Source organism: Rhinolophus sinicus, chromosome 18 (assembly GCF_057876585.1).
Source record: "Rhinolophus sinicus isolate RSI-liver-muscle chromosome 18, RSI-T2T, whole genome shotgun sequence".
Taxonomy (NCBI): domain Eukaryota; kingdom Metazoa; phylum Chordata; class Mammalia; order Chiroptera; family Rhinolophidae; genus Rhinolophus; species Rhinolophus sinicus.
The window spans coordinates 103587315-103611780 of record NC_142518.1 but is presented as its reverse complement, the minus strand read 5'-3'; positions in this window follow the sequence as shown (position 1 = coordinate 103611780).

Genomic DNA, 24466 nt, shown 5'->3' with positions numbered 1-24466 from the left:
TTTTGAAGGGGATTAATGGCAATGTGTCTTTTACTGTAATAAACGTTTTTATTTAAACATTCATCATATCTTTCGATCACACCTCATAGATAAAGACAATTTGGGCACCCCTGACTTAATTTGTAGGACTGAAAATTTCTCTTCATCCAACACTGGTAATTTTCAGGATAGATAGCTAGAATAGTGTCTATAGAGTAAGTTTGGTGAGTAAGTGGAATACTAACATTAATTTCCCTGAAGCACTTTGGGTATACTCCCATTCATGATATATAGCTTGGGATATAGGATGGAAATCCATAGATGGATGGTAGACAGGTAGTTGGTTTCTCCTGCTCTTTAAAATCATCTCAGGATAGGCTTGAACCACATTCTATACCTAGTGATAAGACCCCTGGTTTCCTCAAGATTTCTGTGGCTTCCTTTTACATGATTCCCTCTGACTTTGTATCCCTTCTTTCCGAATTAGTTTTGCTTCAAGACCGTCTCACCACACCACTTGTGCTGTCTTTGATCTCCACTGGGACATCCCAGATGTAGAATTTATTCCTGTAATTTCCAAACATAGCTTTTGTCTTTTTAGCAGATTTTCCTGGATGTGTTCTTAGTTTACTTGTGTTTTTTTCAAGAGTGTAACCTTGAAATAAGATACCGTATGTGTGTTGATATGTGTGTGTTTCGAAGACACAGCTCCTTAAAACTGAAGCAATGCAACTGAAATAATTCATGAAGATGAGACTTATGAGCAGGCATTGTCGCTCTCCCCCTTTTTTTTAATGATTAGACCAGCTAGAAATTATTCTGTTCCTTGTTGTGGTTTCTAGTAAATAGCTTTTGTATTTATTTACTAATTCTTTAATTATTAAAATTTTCATATCCACTAATTATGGCTTTTTATCTTATTAACTCTTTACTCATTCTTGTTTTAGATGTAGTTTCCTTTTTTCTAACCTCAGTTAAATGCTTACCTATTTTCATTCCATTTCTCTTAGTTAATAAGAAAAACATTAAATTCCATCAATTTTAATATAGACTATTTTCATAAATAGTTTCTAAATATTACATAATTTTAGGTTTCATTATCTCTTTGAGATAATATATTTTCAAAATAGAATTTTTAAAATCCAGTTTTCTTTTCTTGTTGTTTATTCGCTTGAGTCTTTATTAATTTCTATTTTTATTACATTGTGGTCAGATAATATGGCCTGTACAATTTCTGAATTTAGGTATTTATGTGAGGTATATTTTTTAGCTCAGTATTGATGTATTTTTGTAAATGATCCATGAGGATTTGCGAAAGACGCTATATTTTCTATTTATTTAGCACATAGTATGCTATAGAGCCATTAAATTAACCTTATTAACTTTATTACTCATCTCTTCTGTAGTTTTATTTTTTTGCCTAAGTGGTCAGAAATAACAGAGATAGATATGTTAAAGTCTTATACTATAGTTAGGTTTTTGTCAATTTCTCCTTATATTTATTTGATATAATTTTATCTTTTAATTTTTGATACAATCATATTCAACTCTATAAAGATGCATGTCTTCTATTTTTTCATTAATATCTTTGCTCATTTGATGCTTTAACACTGAATTCTAATTTTTCTTACCATAATAATGTGACCCCTACTGTTTGAGAGCCTGTGCAGAAAGAGCTGGTGACACAGAAACTCAAAATCCAGCTTTACTGAAATATGTAAGGCATGCAGGATTTGTTTACATTGAAATGCTACTATTTATACTCAATTTATGTCACGTCCCTGGCATTGAAAGCCTCCAGGGGTGAAGGAACCTAAGGGAAAGACCAGGGTATTTGTAGGCCAGCATAACCACTCTTCTGTCAAAGTGTGGAAAAGACAGGAATGTTCATTGGAGTTTTCCAGAGAAACAGAACCAAGAGGAGATATTATATTTAGCATGGTTCACATGTTTTTGGAGTCAGACAAGTCCCAAGATAAGCAGAGTGTGTCAGCAAGCTGGAGACACAAGAGAGTCAATTCTGTAGATTCAATTCAAGTCCAAACACCCAAGAACTAGGAGAGCCAACAGTGTAGTTCCAGTCAGAAGGTTGACAGGCTTGAGAACCAGGAAAAGCCCATGTTTCAGTTCTAGTCCAAAGGCAGGAAAAAGGAGATGTCCCAGTTCAAAGGCAGTTGCACAGGAGGAATTCTCTCTTACTTAAGGGAGGGTCAGTTTTTTTCTAAAACTGTTCAGGCCTTCAACTCATTGGATGAGGCCTACCCACATTAGAGAGGGCAATCTGCTTTATTCAGTCTACCAATTTAAATGTCAATCTCATCCAAAAAAACACCCTCACAGATACACTAAAAAATAATGTTGGGCCAAATATCTGGGCATCTTACGACCCACTCCAGCTGACACAAAATTATCTATCACAGAAGGTAGAAGCAGAATAACAGTTACTTCTGAGGGAGAAACCTACACATGGATGTTTTTAGCAGCTTTACTCATAATTGCCAAAGTTTGGAAACAACCAAGATGTCCCTCAAGTAGGTGAATGCATAAATAAACTGTGGTACATCCACACAATGGAATACTATTCAGCACTAAAATGAAATGCGCTATCAAGCCATGAAAAGTTGTGGGAAAACTTTAAATGCATATTACTAAGTGAAAGAAACCAATCTGATAAGGCTTCATACCATATGATTCCACGTATATGACTTTCTGGAAAAGGAAGAAAAAAACTATGTACACAGTGAAATATTTAGTGGTTGCCTAGGGTTAGCAGGGAAGGAGGGAGGGATAAATAGGCAGATCGCTGAGAATTTTTAGGGCAGCAAAACTACTCTATGTGATACTATAATAGTGGATACATGCCCTTATATATTTGCCCAAACCCATAGAATGTGCACCACCAAGACTGAACCCTAATGTAAACAATGGACTTTGGGTAATTATGATGTGTCAGTGTAGGGTCACCAGTTGTAACAAATGTACCACTCTGGTAGGGATGTTGAAAATGGGGACACTGTCCATGTCTGGGGGCAGGGGGTATATGGGAAATCTCTGTACCTTCTCAATATTGCTGTAAGCTCCAAAACTTAAGCCTATTAAAACATTTTTTAAAACAATTGAGACCGTCCTATGACTGTCAAAATGGGGGTAGGTGGGGCTTGACTTGAAGGTAAATATTTGCATCCGTTTATAACCAGAATGGGGACTTTTGCTTTTTGGCCATAGGGAATGTAGGGGCATCAAGCACTATGAGATGGCAGAATATGGGAGAGACCACAGAGCTTCTGGTACCTACTTGAGCCCCCTTTCACCATAGAAGAAACTCAAAATTATTAGTTTTCTTTCTTTTCACTTCTCCATATCCCTTCACTTCCCTTCTAGAAGTGCCTCAGTGCCTACTCCTTTTTTTTCATATAAATTTTTTTTCTAAATTTTTATAAATTGGGGAATATTGGGAGACAGTGTGTTTCTCCAGGGCCCATTGGCTCCAAGTCCAGTTGCCATTTTCAATCATTAGTTGCAGGGGCGCAGCCCACCATCCCATGTGGGAGTTGAACCGGCAACCTTGTTGTTGAGAGTTCGCGCTCTAACCAACTGAACCATCCGGCCGCCCCTCAGTGCCTACTCTTGTTCACTGTCTGTTCATTCCAGGGCTGATATGGAAACAGACTGCAACAAAGTATGATATATCTGAACTGACATACAATTTTCTTTGGCTAACTCTCTGCATATCTAGACTTTTCTCTAACTACCCATATTCTGGTACTTGTTTTAGAGATGATTTTCTTGAAGGAATTCACAACAATTTTCCCTCTTTTCTAGCAGTCAACAGTATTTATTCAATGCATATTTATTAAGTAACTACTCTGTGGCGTATGTCACTCTAGATATTGAGAATACAAAGATGAACACACTGGATCCATGCCAATGGTTACTTGGGTCTTGTGAAATTTAAATAAATTCCTTTCCAGTATTGCTTTTGGAAGCCAGAAATTATTTTTCACAGTTGGGCATTACCAAAAGCTTAGTTTTCCAGCTTCATTTAAAAGTTTCTTACCCAACAAAATCATATATAACCATGGAAATCCTGAAAATGTACTTGAAAGTTTCAGAACATTTTTCCTTTCCAAAACTAGATTGTGGGCTTTTCTTCAACTGGAGAGTATTTCAAAATCTGAATTTTAGAGGGCCAGAATTTTACTTAATTACAAACCAAAACGTCTCTCTCCCAGTGTTGTCCTTATAAAACCTTTTGGTACTTTTACTTCCAAAATGTTGGCAGTTTAATTATGAACTCAATGGAAATGTGAGAGATGTGGCCTTTTGTGTGTTAGAAATTCACTTTGGATTGGTGAATTCAAAGAAACGGGGTTATATAAATCTAAGGAGAAGTCATGAATTACAGTTAATTTGTAACACGTGCATACTATAACAATACTCTTAATAATGATAGCTGCCATATTTGTACTATATGCCAAATACCATCCTAGCTGCATGTTATGCTATTTAATTATCACAGCAAGCCTGCAAGAAGACATCCCAATTTTACAGATTGGATAGCTGTGAAGGAAATTTGTTCAAGCAGTGTTATTTTTCACTGGAGAAGTTATCTTATTCTGTACTATCCCTTATATAAGGATAATCATATTATTGATACTGATCTATATTCAAGGTAATGGAAAATTTTTTATGAGACAGAAAAAAGCTTTTTGGATGTAAAGAGATTTTTATTTACCTTCATGACCTGTTGAAATAGGTACTGAGGAATCTATGAGGTCCCCAGCCCGAAAATACCTAAGCAGAGAAAAATGTTTGATAGAGGATTATATTTTGTGGTTTTTCTTTTTTCAGTGAGTTACATAAGCTCTAACAGCAGGTCTAAAACTGAACAACATTTAAAGTCATCTTCAACAATTGTAATGTGATCTTAAATGTCTGTGATTTCTGTTGGTGAGAAAGAAATGGTTGGCCTCCATTCATAATGAAAGGAAAGGCTGAATTTCAGGTACAATTTAGATAAAATAAAGATGGAATTGTTCCTAAATTCATAGGCACCAGGTAAAGAACCCTCGCTCTAACAGAAGTCATTGCCTTGAGGTTATGTAAAGCAAGAACTGGGAAAAAAGTCAATTTGGGGATTGTCTGGAGGCCTGGGTAAACTGCCTCAGGGGGAGACACAGACAAATGGCAGCTTGATGACATTGAATTCATCTATTTACTAATACAAGTTCTTCCAAATGTGGGTCGAATCTGCCTATTTTTTATATTTAGGGTTGCTAGTCCTGAGTTATTTGTAGAATTCTTATATTCTGTCTTTCTTATTTCTGGGATATTATTCTAATGCACTTCGACAAATTTATATGAATCTATTGACTCATACTATCAATATGAATTGAAAATATTAAACAAAACAGACTAAATTCATTTTCATAAAGTTTGAAATTAAAGATTTTTTCAATTTTAGCCTTCACATCTACATTTATATCTAGAAATAGAAGTCATCAGAAATAATTTAACATTTCACATACCTTTCTTGTTAGTTCTCAGTCATGTATTTAACATGCTGAGCAACAGCGTTACTGGTAAAACTGAAATTTGCAACAGCTTATTTTTGTTCAAGACACATAATTTCCGCTATACTTGATAGGCACTCTTTGTAAACTTGCCATCTGTACATTTTGATGCCTGTGATTTTATTTTTTCACTTAACAGCATTTCACAGTGCCATTATTTATTTTAGTTGCATTAAAAAAAGTTTAAATTGCAGTCTCTTTTCTTCAGTTCACTAAGTTTTCCATCACACGTCTTTTCTGTATTTCTTACAATGGTTTGTTCCTGATGATCTCTTCAGCCATATTCTTTCAACATGGATATGCTTTATTTGCATAGTAAATGCTTGTGCCCCAGCCCCTTATAGCTTATTATTCTGCTGTTCTCAACCTGAGGCTTATATCTCATGGTCTGCTTCAGACCCGTCTTCATCTCCTAGGGCTTCCATAATAAATTATCACAAACTGGATTGCTTCACCAACAGAAATCTACCCTCTCACAGTCTCAGAGGCCAGAAGTCTGAAATCAAGGTGTCTGCAGTGCCATGCTCCCTCTGATGAGTCTAGAGAAGAATTCTTGCCACGCTTCTAACTTCTCGTGGTTATCAGCAATTCTTGGCATTCCTTGGTTCGCACTGCATACATTCCAATCTCTGCCTCAGTTATAATATGGCCTTTCTCTCATGTCTGTAACCAAATTTCTCTCTTTACATGAGGACACCAGTCATTGGATGAGGGTTCGTCCAATCCAGCATGACCTTATTTTAAGGTGATTACATGTGTAAAGATCCTGTTTCTTAATAAGGTCACATTCACAGGTACAGGGGGTTAGGACTTAAATATTTCATTTAAAAATTTTTAAAAAATATTTTACTGAGGTGAATTTCAGATAATATGAAATTAACCATTTTAAGTGAACAATTTGGTGATATTTAGTACATTCATGATGTGCAATCACAATCTCTATTTAGTTCAAAAACAGTTCTATAACTCCAAGGTAAAACCCTTTAGCCATTAAGTAGGTTCTCCTAATCCCCCTCCCCTGAGCTCCTGGAAAGCACCAATCTGCATTCTGTCTCTATGGACTTATCTGTTCTGGATATTTCATATAAATGGAATCATGTGACATAGGATTTTCTGCATCAGGATTCTTTAACTTAACGTGTTTTCAAGGTTCATTTATGTTATAGCAGGTATCAATACTTCCTTTTTCTGGCTGAATAATACCCATTGTAATGGGTATACCACAGTTTGTTTATCCATTCATCTATTGATAGACATTTGGGCTCTTTCTACCTCTTGGCTCTTAGGAATAGTGCTGCTCTGAACATGCATGTACATATACTTTTTGAGTTCCTGTTTTCAATTCTTTCCAGTGAGGGTTTCAGGGTCATATGATATACTAGGTCTGACAATGAGGTCCGCGACCTTGTTGTACTGATGTTGCTAACTTTTTTGATATCAGAGGGATTATTCATTATGAATTTGTACCAACTAGACAAACAGTTAACCAAGTTGACTATTTGGAAGTGCTGCGTGAAAAAGTTAAATGACCTGAACTTTTCGCCAACAATTCATGGCTCATGCATCACGACAATGCACCAGCTCACAGGGCACTGTCTGAGGGAGTTTGTAGCCAGTAAACAAATAACTGTATTGGAACACCCTCCCTATTCACCTGATCTGGCCCCCAATGACTTCTTTCTTTACCTGAAAATTAAGGAACTATTGAAAAGATGACATCTTTATGACATTCAGGACATCAAGGGTAATACGATGACAGCTCTGAAGGCCATTCCAGAAAAAGAGTTCCAAATTGCTTTGAAGGGTGGACTAGACACTGATGTCAGTGCATAGCTTCCCAAGGGGAGTACTTCAAAGGTGACCATAGTGATACTCAGCAATGAGGTATGGAGTACTTGTTCTAGGATGAGTTCGTGAACTTAATTGTTAGACCTTCATAGTTTAATTTGTTGAGGAACTGTCAAACTGTTTTTCCACAGCTGCTGAACCATTTTACATTCCCACCAGCAGTGAACTTGGGTTCCCATTTCTCCACATCCTTGACAACACTTGTTATTTTCTGGTGTGTGTGTGTGTGTGTGTGTGTGTGTGTGTGTGTGTGTTTAATAGCCCTCCTAGTGGGTATAAAGTAGTGCCTTATTGTTTTCATTTACATTTTTCTAATGACTAATTATGCTGAAGGATCTTTTCATAGATCTCTCTTGGCAATTTGTATGTCTTCTATGGATAAATGTCTATTTAGATCTTTTGCCCGTATAAAAAACTTGGTTCTTTGTCTTTTTGTTGTTGAGCTGTGAGAGTTCTCTGTATATTATGGATACTAAAAGCTTATCAGATATATGATTTACAAATATTTTCTCTATTTCGTAGGCTGTATTTTCACTTTTTTGATAATGTTCTTTGCACAAACGTTTTTCAGTTTGATGACATCCAATTTATCTATTTTTTTTATTGTATTGCTCATGATTTTTGTGTTATTTCTAAAAATCCTTTGCAAAATCCAAGGTCATGATGATTTACCCTTATATTTTTCTTATAAGAATGTATCTTTGTGGAGAGGCACAATCAACCCAAAGTGAATCCCAATATCATGACCACATTTTAGACAGTGAGAAGAGGGGAAAATAAAAAGAGAGGGCATGTTCCATGTCTTGAAATATGGAATCTAGAAACACATAACACTTTGCTCACATCCTGTTGGCCAGTACTTATTCTTAGTTTTATATTCACACCCAAATACAAGAGACGAGGTCAACAAGATATAGTATAGCTTTATGCCAATATTCTCAGCTAAAAATTATATTACTGTATAAGAACAGGAGAACAGATATTTGTGGAAATCTAACAATCTTTGCCACAGTTAAATATTTTGGGATTATACTTTTTCTTTGTAACATTTTGTAGACTTTGCTCTTTTATCAGTTGAATGTTGCTGTGGAGAACTTTAAGGCCTGTCTGATCTTCCCTCCCTTACTTTTTCTGCCTCGATGAGTAAAGAATTATCTTTTGGTTCTTGAAATTAAATAACACAACCAGAATAACTAAATATGGATCCTTTGTATCCATTTTTTAAGTGCAGTGTGACATTTTGATCTACAGATTCTGATTTTTTAAATAATGTCTTTGATGATATTTCCACTCCTAGGTTTTGGGAATTCTGTTTCAAGGATAGCAGTTATGTTTGGTTTTCACCTGTGACTGCTTAGCTGCTTGCTATTTCTACACTATATAATAACTCAATAATGATGTTTTAGTCCTCAATTGTTTCCTTGGCTTTATACCATTCCTTTTCATTTTAAGTTTCATTCCAGTGTTTTACCATCTCATTTTGAGCTCTTATTTTATTAAGTTGCATCTTATTTCATCAATCTCATGATAAACATTTTCTGCATAGATTGTTCATTATGTTTCCTTTTGAACAAAACCTTTACCTATTTGGCTTGCTATTTTTTCATTCTTTCTTCCACCCTCTTCCATAGAAACTTTACATATATACCTTAACACTTTTTAATCTTAATCACATTAGGTTGGTACAAAAGTAATTGCAGTTTTTGCAATTTTTTCAACCTTTTAAACTGCAATTATTTTTGCACCAACCTAATTGTGGTTTAAAGGGTTAAACATAATTGCAAAAATCACAATTACGTTTGCACCAACCTAATACTAAAACTGGACAGCTTAACCAGTCCATTTATTTCTGTTAATATATTTTGGATGAATTTTTCTTGACTCCCATTCCACCTTGTTGGGCAACTGTTTTCCTTCCTAGAGAGGCACAGTTTGAGAGCTGAGTTTTCTATAGACTACAGGAGTGAGTGTGGTGAAAGGAAGGCACCAGTCTATGTCTACAGGCTAAACTAGTTGCCAGACTTGGGCTTTGTCTCATCTTCTAAGATCTTGTTAAATGCCCTATAAAAATGTCTTGCACCTTTCCAGTGAGAGATAATTCACCATGTCGGATAGTTTACCCTGTTCATTGTGGAGCATTAAGTCTTAGCTTGTGTCAGAAAGTGTCAGCCAGGTTTATTTTCCCCTTTCCATTTTTCTCTTAAGGAATACTTCCACCATCCCAAGTAGAAGAGTAAAAGGCCAAGTAAGAAGACTTGGGTTAAGAACTCCTTGCACCGGAAGGAGATCTTAAGTGTTTTCAGGTGTCATTTGTCCCATCTCCCACTCTTTCAGGTCTTATGTATGTATTTTCTTTTTAGCCTTCTGTTACACTAAACTTCTGTTTATTGCTGGTGATAATTAGTTCTGAGTTTTTATAATCCTCCTGCTTTTCCTCTTCACCTCTCCTCCCAATGGAGAATTGAGAATTATAGAAAGTTTTAGCAGTTTTTCTGAACTGAGGTTAGAGAAAGAAGGATTCAGCATTGGGCTTTTTAAGCAATGACACTGTCTGTGTCTTTGACCGGGTTTGCTTAGGACTTCTCTCCTTCACCACTCTGAATTGGGGGTAGGTCATGAAATTCCTCAGAATTATGTTTACTCACTTTTCTCTCTCTCGAATGTTTCTGTGGAGGGTGAACTTGAGCTCTGTGGACCTTCACTAAGTTCAGTGAAGCAGATTCTCAAACACCTTTGTATTTTCTTTTGACCTGTCTTAATCCCTTTCCTATGTTTGATTACTCCTTAGTCATATGGCCACGTGGTAGATGGGACTAGCTGAATCAAAGTAAGTTTCTACCAATAAGCACAAAGAAATGATGAGCATATTTGGGGTAGATAACCAGTAGTGCCTACCAATATCTAAAGCGAACAGGTCCCTACTCTTTTATAAATTGATCTTCATAATTTCTCAATAGCACCTGCATTTTTGTAACCACATCTTCATTAAATCTTAATCCTAAAAGTTTAAAGCACTTTGTGAAAGATTGAAAAAAGAAAGATACATTCTTTTTTCACCTATCAGATAAGAAAGATTAAAGCAAAGAAGAAAAGGAATACTCAGTACCAGCTAGGATATGAAAAAGAAATGGTAACACTCTTATGCAGAGCGGCTGGGAATGCAAATTAATGCAAAACTTTCCAGAAGTAAACTTGGCAACTTGTATTTAAAAACTTTCAAAATATGCATACTCTGAATTAAACATTTCACTTACAGATATTTATCTTAAGGGGATAACTGCGCATGTGTGTAAAAATAATGTGCAAGGATGGTCATTGTAGTATTTGATTTAATATTAAAAATTTGCAGCTAATAATCAGGGTGGGTTAAAGACATTACAATACACATCTCCAATGTGATTGTATACAACATTAAACAAGGGGATGTAGACACTAACATTACTTGCCATTATTGAGCATTTGCTATGTGATTTACATATATTATTTCAGTTAATAACTTAAGGAGCTTTGTTGGTAAGTTGTGGAACAACCAACCACAAGCATGGAACAACTGACCACAAGCACAGAAGAACCATCCTCTAGCACAGAGCAACATACCACAAGCACTCAAGAAAGGAAGGAGAGGAGGACGCCAGGTCAATACAACTGCAGAGACAGTGTCCAGGTCACAAGGACCCTACCCATGCTCCTCCTCCTCTTCCTCAATGATCCCCACCCAAGACCCCTACCCTGTCTTTGCCTGGCACAAACCCCTTCCTCAGCCTGCACCTGTTCTTATGATGCCCCCTTCCCGTCCAGTCTCCAACCTCTTCCCCCAAGCAATGCTTTAATGCTCAGCCAGTCACCCTTCCAGGTGTGGAAGGCAGACAGACAGGTGGAGATGCCCCTGCAAACGTGTGCAGCCTGAAGATCCTCTGAAATATCTACCACCTGTGCAAGGAAGCACAAGAGAGAAACATGACCAACAATATTTCTCTGTTACCAGCAGCTGGTGAAGACAGTGAATCAAAATAAAAGACCACAGCTTCAGGCAGAGCAGAACCACGAGATCCTGGAGAACTCCACCAATCCAAGTAATGCACTATGGATAAAGGGGCCCAGAAAGCTACAACTATCTGCAGAGTCTCCAGCAGAGCCTGTGGAGAAATGGCCAACCACGTAGAGACCAAATGTTAACACCAACAGGATACACAGATGGTGACAGTTAAAATCAACAAGATGTGAAAAAGAGATATGTGTGTCTCTGTGAGTTCTCTGACTGTGCGGAATGAGGGAAGGAAGGGAAGAAGCAAGTATGTGAGGGACATGGGGGTCCTGCAAGGCTAGGGGCCAGACCTGCAGGTTCATAGTTAGTCAGACTAGGAGAAAAGGATGAGATAAGCATTGAGAACTGAAGACAAATATCGTCCTTAATACCTTATCCCACAGGCAAGAGGCAAAGGACTTGGAGTTTCTGCGTCTGTGGGGGCGGGGGGTGAGAAGTGAGGGGAGCCTTTAGGTGGGTTGAGATGTGTGTGTGGTGACAATGGCATACCACTCAAAAAGGCAAAGAAATCATCTCCAGGCCCTATACCTCATTTGTTGTATGTCACCCTTTGCTGAAAGAAACTAGAGATCCTCAGAAAGACCAAAAATCTCATTCTATTGAAACTCACCAATAGCATCCCTAAACACTAAAATAATGATATTTTTTTATACAAGGGAATTTTTAATACAAGAGTAAAACCAGCCCTGTTTTTATTATCACATTCATACTTCTGCATTTCTAAATAATGCTGTCATTACTCTACTGCCTCCAAAAATCTTTCTTTCTTGGGGTGGTAGTGGAAGGCTTGCAACATCAAGTGTAAAGGGTTGAATTAATCATATTCCTTGAGTTAATTGTTTAGGATTCTCTGCTGTTTATTTGCTCATTTATTCTCCTTTATTTCCACTCCCATTCCCATTCCCCTTCTGCTCACAGTCAGTCATTTTAATGAATTTTATGCATATCCTTTCCTTTGCTTGAGTGTGAATAAAATGCATATTGCAATTTATCAGCATGCATTTTAAATTTATGTATCTGTTGTTATTTATCATTATTTCTTACTATTTCACTCGGCAGTATTTTTAAGATCTATCCCTGTTGCTATGGGTATGTATAGTCTGTTGTTTCTTTCCCTTGTAATTAAATATTTCAGAAAAAAATTTTACTGCATAAACTTTAGAACGATATTTGGATTTTTAATATTACACAAAATAGAATGACATTACAAACATGGTGGCATGAGGGGTGCCCCTTAATCTCTCCCATTGAAGTTACAACAAGTTGATCAACTATTATTGAACAAAGGATTCTATATGCAACACACAAAGATGTCTGAGAGATCCGAGCATCAAAACAACTGAAGATGGGCGAATCAGGGCGAACAGAGGAGAAGGGGAGGGAGAAGTACAGAGATGGGGGCGCTGCGGGAGGCAGCCTGGAGCTCACTGCGGTCCCAGGAGATGGGAGGGGAGAATTAAGACTGCATGTGCATGCGATGGCCCCAGAAATTCTGCCTGAGAGATCAACATATAATATAGCTGAACCCAGTGATCAGGGCAGAGACCTTAGGTAAAAGACCAAATACAGAAGTATGACAACTGCTGTCTAACAGCCCTCACCGCCAGGTAAAAAACAAAGCCACGGAGCCTGGCCACCATCCCTGGCCTCCCAGAGCTCGCATCCCCCACACCCTCCCAGTATTATCAGTGGGCCCCAGAAAAAACAGTAGCAGTCTTGGATAAAGAGCAGAATATCTATATCCCTGAGAACTGGAGAGATAGTTCCTGAGTGGCAGATGCACAGTGAGGCTAATTCCAGTGAGGAGAGGAGATAAAGGGGAGAGGCAGCTGTCATCAGGCAGTTGCCATTACTTGGAGGAAAACAAAGCCACAAACACACCAGCTGCCTCTCCCAGCCCACCCCACCCCCATCATTCATGGCTGATCCCAGCAAAGGCACCAAGGGCTGCTGAGGTGCACAGCTCTGCATCTGGCTGCAGGAGCAGCACTGAGATTTCAGGGGCTCACAACCCCATCGCCCACCACATCCTCCCACAGGGGTGGTGCCCTGTTATTGAGGTGACCTGGTCACAGAGAAGATGCTCACCTTTCAAGGAAATCTCCTACCATGCAAGAAGCCAGAACAGGGCAAGGGAAAATAAAACTCTCCAGTGCTACCTGCTGGAAAACAAAAGAAAGACCTTTTCATATCAACCTGCTGAAGAATTCACTCCTGTAGATGCCCAGGAACATAAATAATCCTTTACTTGCAATGAGTAACCAAGGTAACACAGCAGCTCAGAAAGAAAGTGAAAAATCTCTGGAAAATAAACTTAAAGACACGGAAATATGTGACTTAAATGACAGAGAATTCAAGATTGCAGTTCTGAAAAAATTCAACGAGATGCAAGAAAACTCAGATAGGCACTTTAATGAACTCAGAAATAAAATCAATGAACAAAATGAATATTTTATCAAAGAAATTGAAATTTTAAAAAAGAACCAAGTAGAACTTCTGGAGGTGAAGAACTCAATAAAAGAGAAGAAGAATGAAATAGCCAGCTTAGGAAATAGAGTCAACCAGTTGGAGGGAAGAATTAGTGATATCAAAGATAAAAATCTGGAAATGATGCAGATGGAAGAAGAGAGAGACTTGAGAGTTAAAAGAAATGAAAGAACTCTACAAGAACTTTCTGACTGTCAGAAGGAGCAACCTAACAATAATGTGTATATCAGAAGGAGAAGAGAGGAAGAAGGGCACACACAGCCTATTCAGACAGTCAATGAGAACTTCCCAAACCTATGGAAAGAACTGGATCCTCGAATCCAAGAAGTACGCAGAACACCTAATTACCTAATCCTAATAGGCCTTCTCCAAGGCACATTATATTGAAGCTGTCAAAAATAATGACAAAGACAAAAATCACGAAGGCAGCCCGGGAAAAGAAGATGGTAACCTACAAAGGAAAGCCCATTAGGTTATCATCAGACTTTTCAGCAGAAACTCTACAAGCCAGGAAGAAGTGGAATCAAATATTTAAAATACTGAAAGTAGAAATTACCAGCCAAGAATAATATATCCAGCAAAATTATTCTTTAGATAATAAAGGAGGAATTTCCAGATATACAGAAGCTGAGGGAAATTTCTACCACAAGTCTTGCATTACAGGAAATACTAAAAGAGGTTATTGTACCTGAAACAAAAAGACAAAAGGATACAAAACTGTGACTAAGATTACTGACAGCCAGAAGCAAGAAATGGCAACCTCTATATAAATTAGGGCACTATACACTTAGTCATAACATAAAGGGTAAAGAAGATAAAAACATTTTTAGAAGACGAAAAGAAGACAATATGCGACTGCAACTCAGAAACGAACTCACAGCATAAATAGGGATAATTTATGACAACAAAAGCATAAAACAGGAAAAAGTAAAGGCCTGAATTTGCAAAAGGGAATGGAGATAAGACACATGCTGAAGAAAAAGGACTATTATGAAACTTTATTTAACATAAACTTAATGGTAACCACTGGGGGATGGGAGGAACAGAGATGAGACACATAACACAAAAAAAGGAGGAAATGGGGGGGGGAAAATCACAGAATACCACATAACTAAAATAACAGACAGAAACACAAAGTAAAAGAAACAATGGAGACGCCAAGTTACCAGAAAACAAAGGATAAAATGGCTATAGGAAATCTTCATTTTTCAATAATCACCCTAAATGTAAATGGACTGAACTCACCAATAAAAGGGCACAGAGTAGCAGATTGGATCAAAAAGTAAAATCCAACTATATACTGCCTCCAAGACACATCTCAGCTATAAGGACAAAGATAGAATCAGAGTGAAAAGGTGGAAAACAATACTCCAAGCAAAAGGCATCCATAGAAAAGTGGGTGTAGCCATACTGGTATCTGACAAAACAGGCTTCAGGATAAAAAAAAAAGGTAACGAGACAAAGATGGACATTTCATAATGATAAAGGGGACAATACAACAAGAAGACAAAACACATCAATATGTATGCCCCCAATCAGAGAGCACTGAAATATCCCAAGCAGCTACTAACAGAACTAAAGGGAGAAACTGACAAAAACACAATTATAGGAGATGTAAATACACCATTGACAGGTATGGATAAATCATCCAAACAGAAAATCAATAAGGAAATAGTAATAATGACACATGAGACCAAATAGACATAATTGACATTTACAAAGCACATCCTAGAACACCAGACTATACTTTTTTTCCTAGGGAACATGGCACATTCTCAAGGATAAACCATATGTTGGTACATAAAACTAGCCTCAGCAGGGCCGGTGGCTCAGGCGGTTAAAGCTCCATGCTCCTAACTCAGAAGGCTTCCAGTTCGATTCCCACATGGGCCAGTGGGCTCTCAACCACAAGGTTGCCAGTTCAATTCCTCGACTCCCGCAAGGCATGGTGGGCAGTGTCCCCTGCAACTAAAATTGAACATGGCACCTTGAGCTGAGCTGCCGCTGAGCTCCCGGATGGCTCAGTTGGTTGGAGCGCATCCTCTCAACCACAGGGTTGCCGGTTCGACTCCCACAAGGGATGGAGGGCTGTGCCCCCTGCAACTAACAACGGCAACTGGACCTGGAGCTGAGCTGTGCCCTCCACAACTAAGACTGAAAGGACAACAACTTGAAGCTGAACTGCACCCTCCACAACTAAGATTGAAAGGACAACAACTTGACTTGGAAAAAAGGCCTGGAAGTACACACTGTTCCCCAATAAAGTCCTGTTCCCCTTCCCCAATAAAATCTTTTAAAAAAAATAAATAAAAATAGCTTCAGCAAATTTAAGAAGATTGACATCATATGAAGCATACTCTTTGACCAGAATACTTTGATATTGGAGATCAGTTGCATAAAGAAAGCAGGAAAAACCTCAAATATGTAGAGATTAAACAACATGCTACTAAAAAATGACTGGGTCAAAGAAGAAACAAAAGAGATAAAGAGATATATAGAAACAAATGAGAATGAAAATATATCATATCAAAATTATTGGGATGCGATGACAGCAGTATTAAGAGGGAAATTTATATCATTATAGGCCTATCTCAAGAAACAAGACAAATTCCAAGTAAACAACCTAACATTACATCTTAAAGGACTAGAAAAAGAAGAACAAATGAAACTCAAAGTCAGCAGAAGGAAGAAAATAATAAAAATTAGAGCAAAATTAAATGAAATAGAGAACAAAAAGACAATAGAAAAAAATTAATGCAATAAAGAGCTGGTTCTTCGAAAAGATTAATAAAATTGACAAACCCCTTGCTAGACTCCTAAGGAAAAAAAAGACATGAATAAACAAAATCAGAAATGAAAATGAGAAGTTACCATGGTAACCACAGAAATCTACAAAGGATCATACAAGAATACTATGAAAGACTGTATGCCACCAAATTCAATAACCTAGAAGAAATGAACAAGTACTTGGAAATATATAACCTTTGTAGACTGAATCACGAAAAACTGAAAAATCTAAAGAGGCTGATCAAAGTAAGCAAATTGAAACAATCATCCAAAACCTGCCCAAAAGCAAAAGTTCAGGATCAGATGGCTTCACTAGTGAATACTATCAAACATGCAAAGATGATTTAACCTGTGAGCCTCTTCAAACTCTTCCAAAATATCGAAGAGGCAAGACTTCCTAACTCATTTTATGAGGCCGATATTGTTACACTGATACAAAAACCTGGTAAGGATAACACAAAAAAAGAAAATTACAGACCAATATCTCTGATGAATACAGATGCAAAAATCCTAAACAAAATTCTAGCAAATCAAATACAACAATGCATTAAAAAAGCTTATACAACATGATCAAATGGGTTTCATTCCAGGGGAACAAGGATGATTCAACATATGCAAATCAGTCAATGTGATACACCGCATAAACAAAATAAAAGGTAAAAATTAAATGATTATATCAATAGATGCAGAAAAAGCATTTGACAAGATACAACATCCATTTATGATTAAAACACTTAATGGGTATAGAAGGAAAATACCTTAACATAATAAAGGCCATCTATGACAAATCCTCAGCTAATATCATAATTAACAATGAAAAACTGAAGGTTTTTGCTATACATTCGGGAACACGACAGAGCTGTCTTCTATCACCACAGTTATTCAACATAGTATTCAAAGTCCTAGCCAGAGCAATCAGGCAAGAGAAAGAAATAAAACACATCTGAAGTGGGAATGAATAAGTTAAATTGTCACTTTTTGCAGATAACAAGATTCTGTATATAGAAAACCATACAGACTCCACACAAAAAAACTATTAGAAACAATAGATGCATACAGTAAAGTTGCTGGATACAAAATCAATGTACATTGCATTCCTATATACTAACAATGGAATTTCAGAAAAAGAAATGAAAAAAAACAATTCCTTTTGCAATTGCAACAAAAAGAATAAAATACCTAGGAATGAACTTAACAAAAGATGTGAAGGACCTACACATTGAAAACTATAAGACATTTTTAAAAGAAATTAAAGAAAAGAGAAAAAAATGGAAAGATATTCCATGTTCATGGATTGGAAAAATCAACATAGCTTAAATGGCCATATTACCCAAAGTAATATAGATTTAATGCAATTCCCATCAAAATCCCAATGGCATTTTTTCAAGAAATAGAACAGAGGGGTGGCCAGTTAGCTCAGTTGGTTAGAGCATGGTGCTGATAACACCAAGGTTGCCAGTTCAATCCCCACATGGGCCACTGTGAGCTGCACCCTCCTTAAAAAATAAAAGTTGGGGCTAGCCCAGTGGCTCAGGTGGTTAGAGCTCCATGCTCCTAACTCCGAAGGCTGCATGTTCGATTCCCACATGGGCCAGTGGGCTCTCAACCACAAGGTTGCCAGTTTAATTCCTCGAGTCCCACAAGGGATGGTGGGTCTGCCCCCTGCAACAAAGATTAAACATGGCAACTTGAGCTGAGCTGCCGCTGAGCTCCCGGATGGCTCAGTTGGTTGGAGTGCGGGCTCTCAACCACAAGGTTGCCGGTTCGACTCCCACAAGGGATGGTGGGCTGCGCCCCCTGCAACTAGCAATGGCAACTGGACCTGGAGCTGAGCTGCGTCCTCCACAACTAAGACTGAAAGGATAATAACTTGAAGCTGAACGGCACCCTCCACAACTAAGATTGAAAGGACAACAACTTGACTTGGAAAAAAGTCCTGGAAGTGCACACTGTTCCCCAATAAAGTCCTGTTCCCCTTCCCCAATAAAATCAAGGAAAGGAAAAAGGAAAGGAAAAAGGAAAGGAAAAAGGAAAGGAAAAAGGAAAGGAAAAAGGAAAGGAAAAAGGAAAGGAACAAGGAAAGGAAAGGAAAGGAGAACAGAAAATCATCATATTTGTATGGAGTCAAAAAAGACCCAGAATATTTAAATCAATCCTAAGAAAAAAAGAATGATGCTGGAGGTATCACACTCCCTGACTTCCATTTTTACTACAAAGCGACAATAATCAAAACAGCATGGTATTGGCAGAAAAACAGGCATACAGACCAATGGAATAGAATTGAGAAGCCTGAAATAAACCCACATATATGTGGGCAGATAATTTTTGACAAAGGAGCCAAAAACATACAATGGAGAAAAGAAAGCCTCTTCAATAAATGGTGCTGGAAAATTGGATAGCCACATGCAAAAGAATGAAATTAGACCGCTATCTTTTACTATACGTCAAAATTAACTCAAAATGGATCAAAGACCTAAACATAAGACCTGAAACAATAAATTGCATAGAAGAAGGCATAGGTATTAAACTTATAGACCTTGGGTTCAAAGAAAATTTTTTGAATTTCACCTCAAAGGCAAGGGAAGTGAAAACAAAAATAAATGAATGGGACTATGTCAAACTAAAAAGCTTCTGCACAGCAAAAGAAACCATCAACAAAACAAAGAGGCAACCAACCAAATGATAGAAGATATTTGCAGACAACGCCTCAGATAAGGGACTGATATCCAAAATAGTATATAAAGAACTTGTATAACTCAACAACAACAAAAAACAAACAATCCAATTTAAAAATGGGCAAAAGACCTGAACAGACACTTTTCTCAAGAAGACAAATGGCCAACAGATATATGAAAAATGCTCAACTTCACTAGCTGTTAGGTAAATGCAAATCAAAACCCAAATGAGCATTTTTTCATATGCCTGTTGGCCATCTGTATGTCCTCTTTAGAAAAATGCCACTTTATGTCCTCTACCCATTTTTTAATTGAGTTGTTTGATTTTTTGGTGTTGAGTTGAATGTGGTTTTTATAAATTTTGGATATTAACCCATTATCAGATGTATCATTTACAAATATCTTCTCCCATTCAGTAGGATGCCTTTGCTGTGAAAAAACTTTTTAGTTTGATGTAACCCCATGTTTATTTTTTCTCTTCCCTTGCCTGAGGAATATATCAGTGAAAATATTGCTAAGGGTAATGTCTACAAATTTACTTCCTATATTTTCTTGTAGGAGTTTTATGGTTTCAGATCTTTCATTTAAGTCTTTAACCCATTTGAATTCATTCTTGTATATGGTGTAAGGAGGTGGTCCAACGTCATTTTTTTGCATGTGTCTGTCCAGATTTCCCAGCACCATTTATTGGATAGACTGTCTTTACCCTGATTTAAATTATTGCTTCCATTGTTATAGATTAAATGGCCATATAAGTATGGATTTATTTCTGGGCTCTTTATTCTGCTCCATTGACCTATGTGTTTGTTTTTATGCCAGTACCATGCTGTTTTGATTACTATAACCTTGTAGTATGATTTGATGTCAGGTATCGTAATACTTCCCACTTTGTTCTTGAAAAAATGCTCGACGTCACTAATCATTAGAGAAATGCAAATAAAAACCACAATGAGATACCACCTCATTCCGGTCAGAATGGCTATCATCAATAAATCAACAAGTGCTGGTGAGAATGTGGAGAAAAGTGAACCCTTGTACACTGTTGGTGGATTACAGATTGGTGCAGCCACTATGAAAATCAGTATGAAGGTACCTCAAAAAACTAGAAATGGAACTAGCTCATGACCCAGCAATTCCACTGTTGGGTATCTATCCAGAGAAATCCAAAACACTAATTTTTAAAAATGTATGCACCCCTATATTAATTGCTGCACTATTCACAATAGCCAAGACATGGAAACAACTAAAATGCCCATCGGTAGACAACTGGATTAAGAAATTGTGGTACATTTATACAATGGAGTATTACTCAGCCATAAAGAGGAATGAAATCTTACCATTTGCAACGATATGGATCGACCTAGAGAACATTATGCTAAGTGAAATAAGTCAGGCGGAGAAAGACAAATACCATATGATCTCACTTATATGTGGAATCTAAAGAATAGACTAAATGAGCAAACCAATTAGAAACAGTCTCAAAGATATAGAGAAAAAACTGAGGGTTGCTAGGTGGGAGAGGGGTGGGGATGAGGGAGTGAAGGGATTAGAAAGCACAAATTGGTAACCACAAGATTGCCACAGGGATACGAAAGACAGTTTGGGGAATATAACCAATAATGTTGTAAAGATTTTGTAGGGTATCCAACGGACACTTGTCTTATTAGGGAGACCACTTCAGGGACGGTGTAGATGCCTGATCACTGCGCTATACACCTGAAACTAAAACTGAATAACAATGAATGTAAACTATAATTTAATGTATATATACATGGTCACAGGATGTGGAGTACAGCGTAGGGAATAGAGTCAATGGAATTGTAACAGCTACATATGATGTCAGAGGGATAGTAGATTGGGGAGGGGGATTATCACTTTGTGAGGGGTGTAAATGTTCATTATATTGTTTTGTATATCTGAAAGTAATTAAAAAATAATTGCAAAAACCGCAACAACAAAAAAATACCCCCAATGAGATATCACCTCACACCTCTTAGAATGGCTATTATCAACAAGACAACTAATAACAAGTGTTGGAGAGGCTGTGGAGGAAAAGAAACCCTCATACATGGCTGGTGGGAATGTAAATTGGTAAAGCTACTATGGAAAACAATATAGAGGTTCCTTAAAAAATTAAGAGTAGGGGCAGCCGGATGGCTCAGTTGGTTAGAGCGTGAGCTCTTAACAACAAGGTTGCTGGTTCAATTCCCACATGGGATGGTGGGCTGTGCCCTCTGCAACTGAAGATTGAAAACAGCGACTGGACTTGGAGCTGAGCTGCGCCCTCCACAACTAGATTGAAGGACAACGACTTGGAGCTGATGGGCGCTGGAGAAACACACTGTTCCTCCATATCCCCCAATAAAAAGAAATACATTCTAACATATTTTTTTAAATTAAGTATAGAATTATCATACTAAGAGGAGAATTACCATACAACCTGACAATCCCTCTTCTGGATATTTACCCAAATGATCTGAAAATATTTATTCGTAAATATATATATGTAACCCTGTGCTCATTGCAGCTTTATTTACGGTGGCCAAAACATGGAAACAACCAAAGTGTCCTAAGATAGATGATCAGATAAAGAAGATGTGATATATATACACAATGGAATACTACTCTGCCATAAGAAAGATGATATAGTGTCATTTGCAACAACATGATTGATCTTGAGATTATCATGCTGAGCAAAGTAAGTCAGGCAGAAAACATCGAGAATCATATGACTTCACTGATATGTGGGATATAAAACTGAAAGGAACAAAGGAACGAGACAAACAAATAACCAAAACCTATAGACACAGACAACAGTTTAGTAGTTACCAGAGGGAAAGGGGATGGTAGAAGAGGGAAAAGGGGGTTAAATATATGGTGATGGAAGGGGAATTGACTCTGGGCAGTGAACACACAATGTGATTTATAGATGACGTATTATAGAATTGTGCACTTGAAACCTATATAATTTTACTAACCAGTGTCACCCCAATAAATTTAACAAAAATTAATTTAAAAAATCACCCAAAATATTTTACTAGGTTAATTAAATATATTGTAATTGCTTACCAAATAATATTTAGTTTTTTTAATTGAAATTCAACTTAATATCTTCGTAATATCAGTGAAATAAATAAACGTATCTTTAAATAATAATGAATAAAATTATTTAATCATTCATATGTGATTTTTCCATATTTGACTTGATTAGATTGGAATGAGATTTACCTGTTGAATAATTATTATGTTTCAACTAACACTGTCTAAAAACAAAAAAACAATTGAGGTTCAAGCAGTCATTGAGCCTGATTAGTCAAAAAGGAGATCTGGTGATGCAGATTTTGGGATGGGATAATAGCTCATTGATTAATTTCTCTGGGGCATCGGGAGAATTATAGTCCCTAGTTAAAGGACAGCCTAACATATTTACTTTTCTGGATTTGAGAGAGAAAAATAGTGACTTTCCTCGACTGATCCCTGTTGTCTTTGTAAATGACTTGAAAGAAGAGCCTGTCTTATGCTTGGTGGTTTGTACTGGGGAGACGTCTGCTCTCCATTACAAGTGAGGAAGAATAATGAAGTGTGACCCATTTCAGTGATATTGGTTATAATGCCTCTCTGTTGTGGGTGGGCACTGTCGATAGCCAGAGTCACTAGGCATTTTTAGTGAGTGAGAGAGGCCAAGACGATGCTAGGTTTCTTTTTGGAATATCAGTTGTACCTAATTTATAGGTGACAAAGTGTTTTAAAGTTTCTTCTTTTGGTTTCTGACCAGTCAAAATCACCTCTGAAAACAAATAACAAGCAACAGCCACCCCCCATCCCCGCCCCCCCCCCACACACACATGCCTGCTCACACAAGCTTCTTTAAATATATGCAGAGAATGGAAGGCATACATCGTGTGTGAGAGGAGATCCTCAGCTGAGTGCCTGTAGAGCTGTGAACACGGAATAGTCTTGATGTGACGAAGCCACTTGATTATATGTTTGTAGAAATTGGCAATAAATCTACCACAGCTATAATCATTCGTGAGTTTGTATGCTCTGTATGCTTAGATTTTCATATCACAGCTTTTTGTCAAGTAAGGCACTCATACTCCATCAAAGGAAAGAAACCCACCAAAATGGACATATTACTGACCCAGGTCTGTTTCCATCTGAATTCCCAAGCATTGCTTTAGGCAGCATATGCTACATATTCATCCCACACACCCACGCAAACATGCATCCACACACGGGGATTGAACTAATGAGAGCTAGTGCAAATATTTAAATACCTATGTCTAAAATCTTTCATGTTTGACCTTCAAGAAACAATTAACTTTAATTTTGAGAAGAAGGCATGCAAGTCAAGGAGTTTAAATCATAACAAAGCCACTGACGCACCAGTGACCATAGGTATTTGTTAGATTAAAAGATAGATGGCCCTGGCTTCTCCAAGCCTTTCATTCAGGATTGCTGGAGAAATCGTAGCTGCTCTGAAACTTTACAAATCCCTGTTTCTTCAAATGTGACATTGTAGATTATTACACAGTTATACGTTGCTGCACATTAGTTTATCAAAGACTTTGAGTGTATTAGGGATGTAAGAAACCTCAGAGATCAGCCAATTCACCACTCTCATTTACCAGATAAGGAAATTCAAACCCCAGGAAAGGATGGAACCTACCCCAGGTCACACAGCGAATTAGAATCAGGTCTCAAGAGTAAATAGGTATGCATAGAACAGAACTGACCTAGTTCTGTCCAATTAAACATCCTCAAAATGTTCTTAAGCTGTCTTGCTCGCTTGCACACCATCCTTTAAAATCAATTGTTTATACATTAAAGACGTCCCTGAGTCTCTACTATAGTGTTGTGTGTGTGTGTGTGTGTGTGTGAAAGAGAGAGAGAGAGAGAGAGAGAGAGAGAGAGAGAGAGAGAGAGAGAGAGAGAATACTATAAAACTAGTTTTAATTGGTATTAAAATCTAGAGACAGTTAAATTTGAAAAATAAGGTATCTTTGGCATTCTAAACTGTTCTAATCAATTGAGTCCATAGGTAGAACAAAAAAAGACATCACTTCCACTAA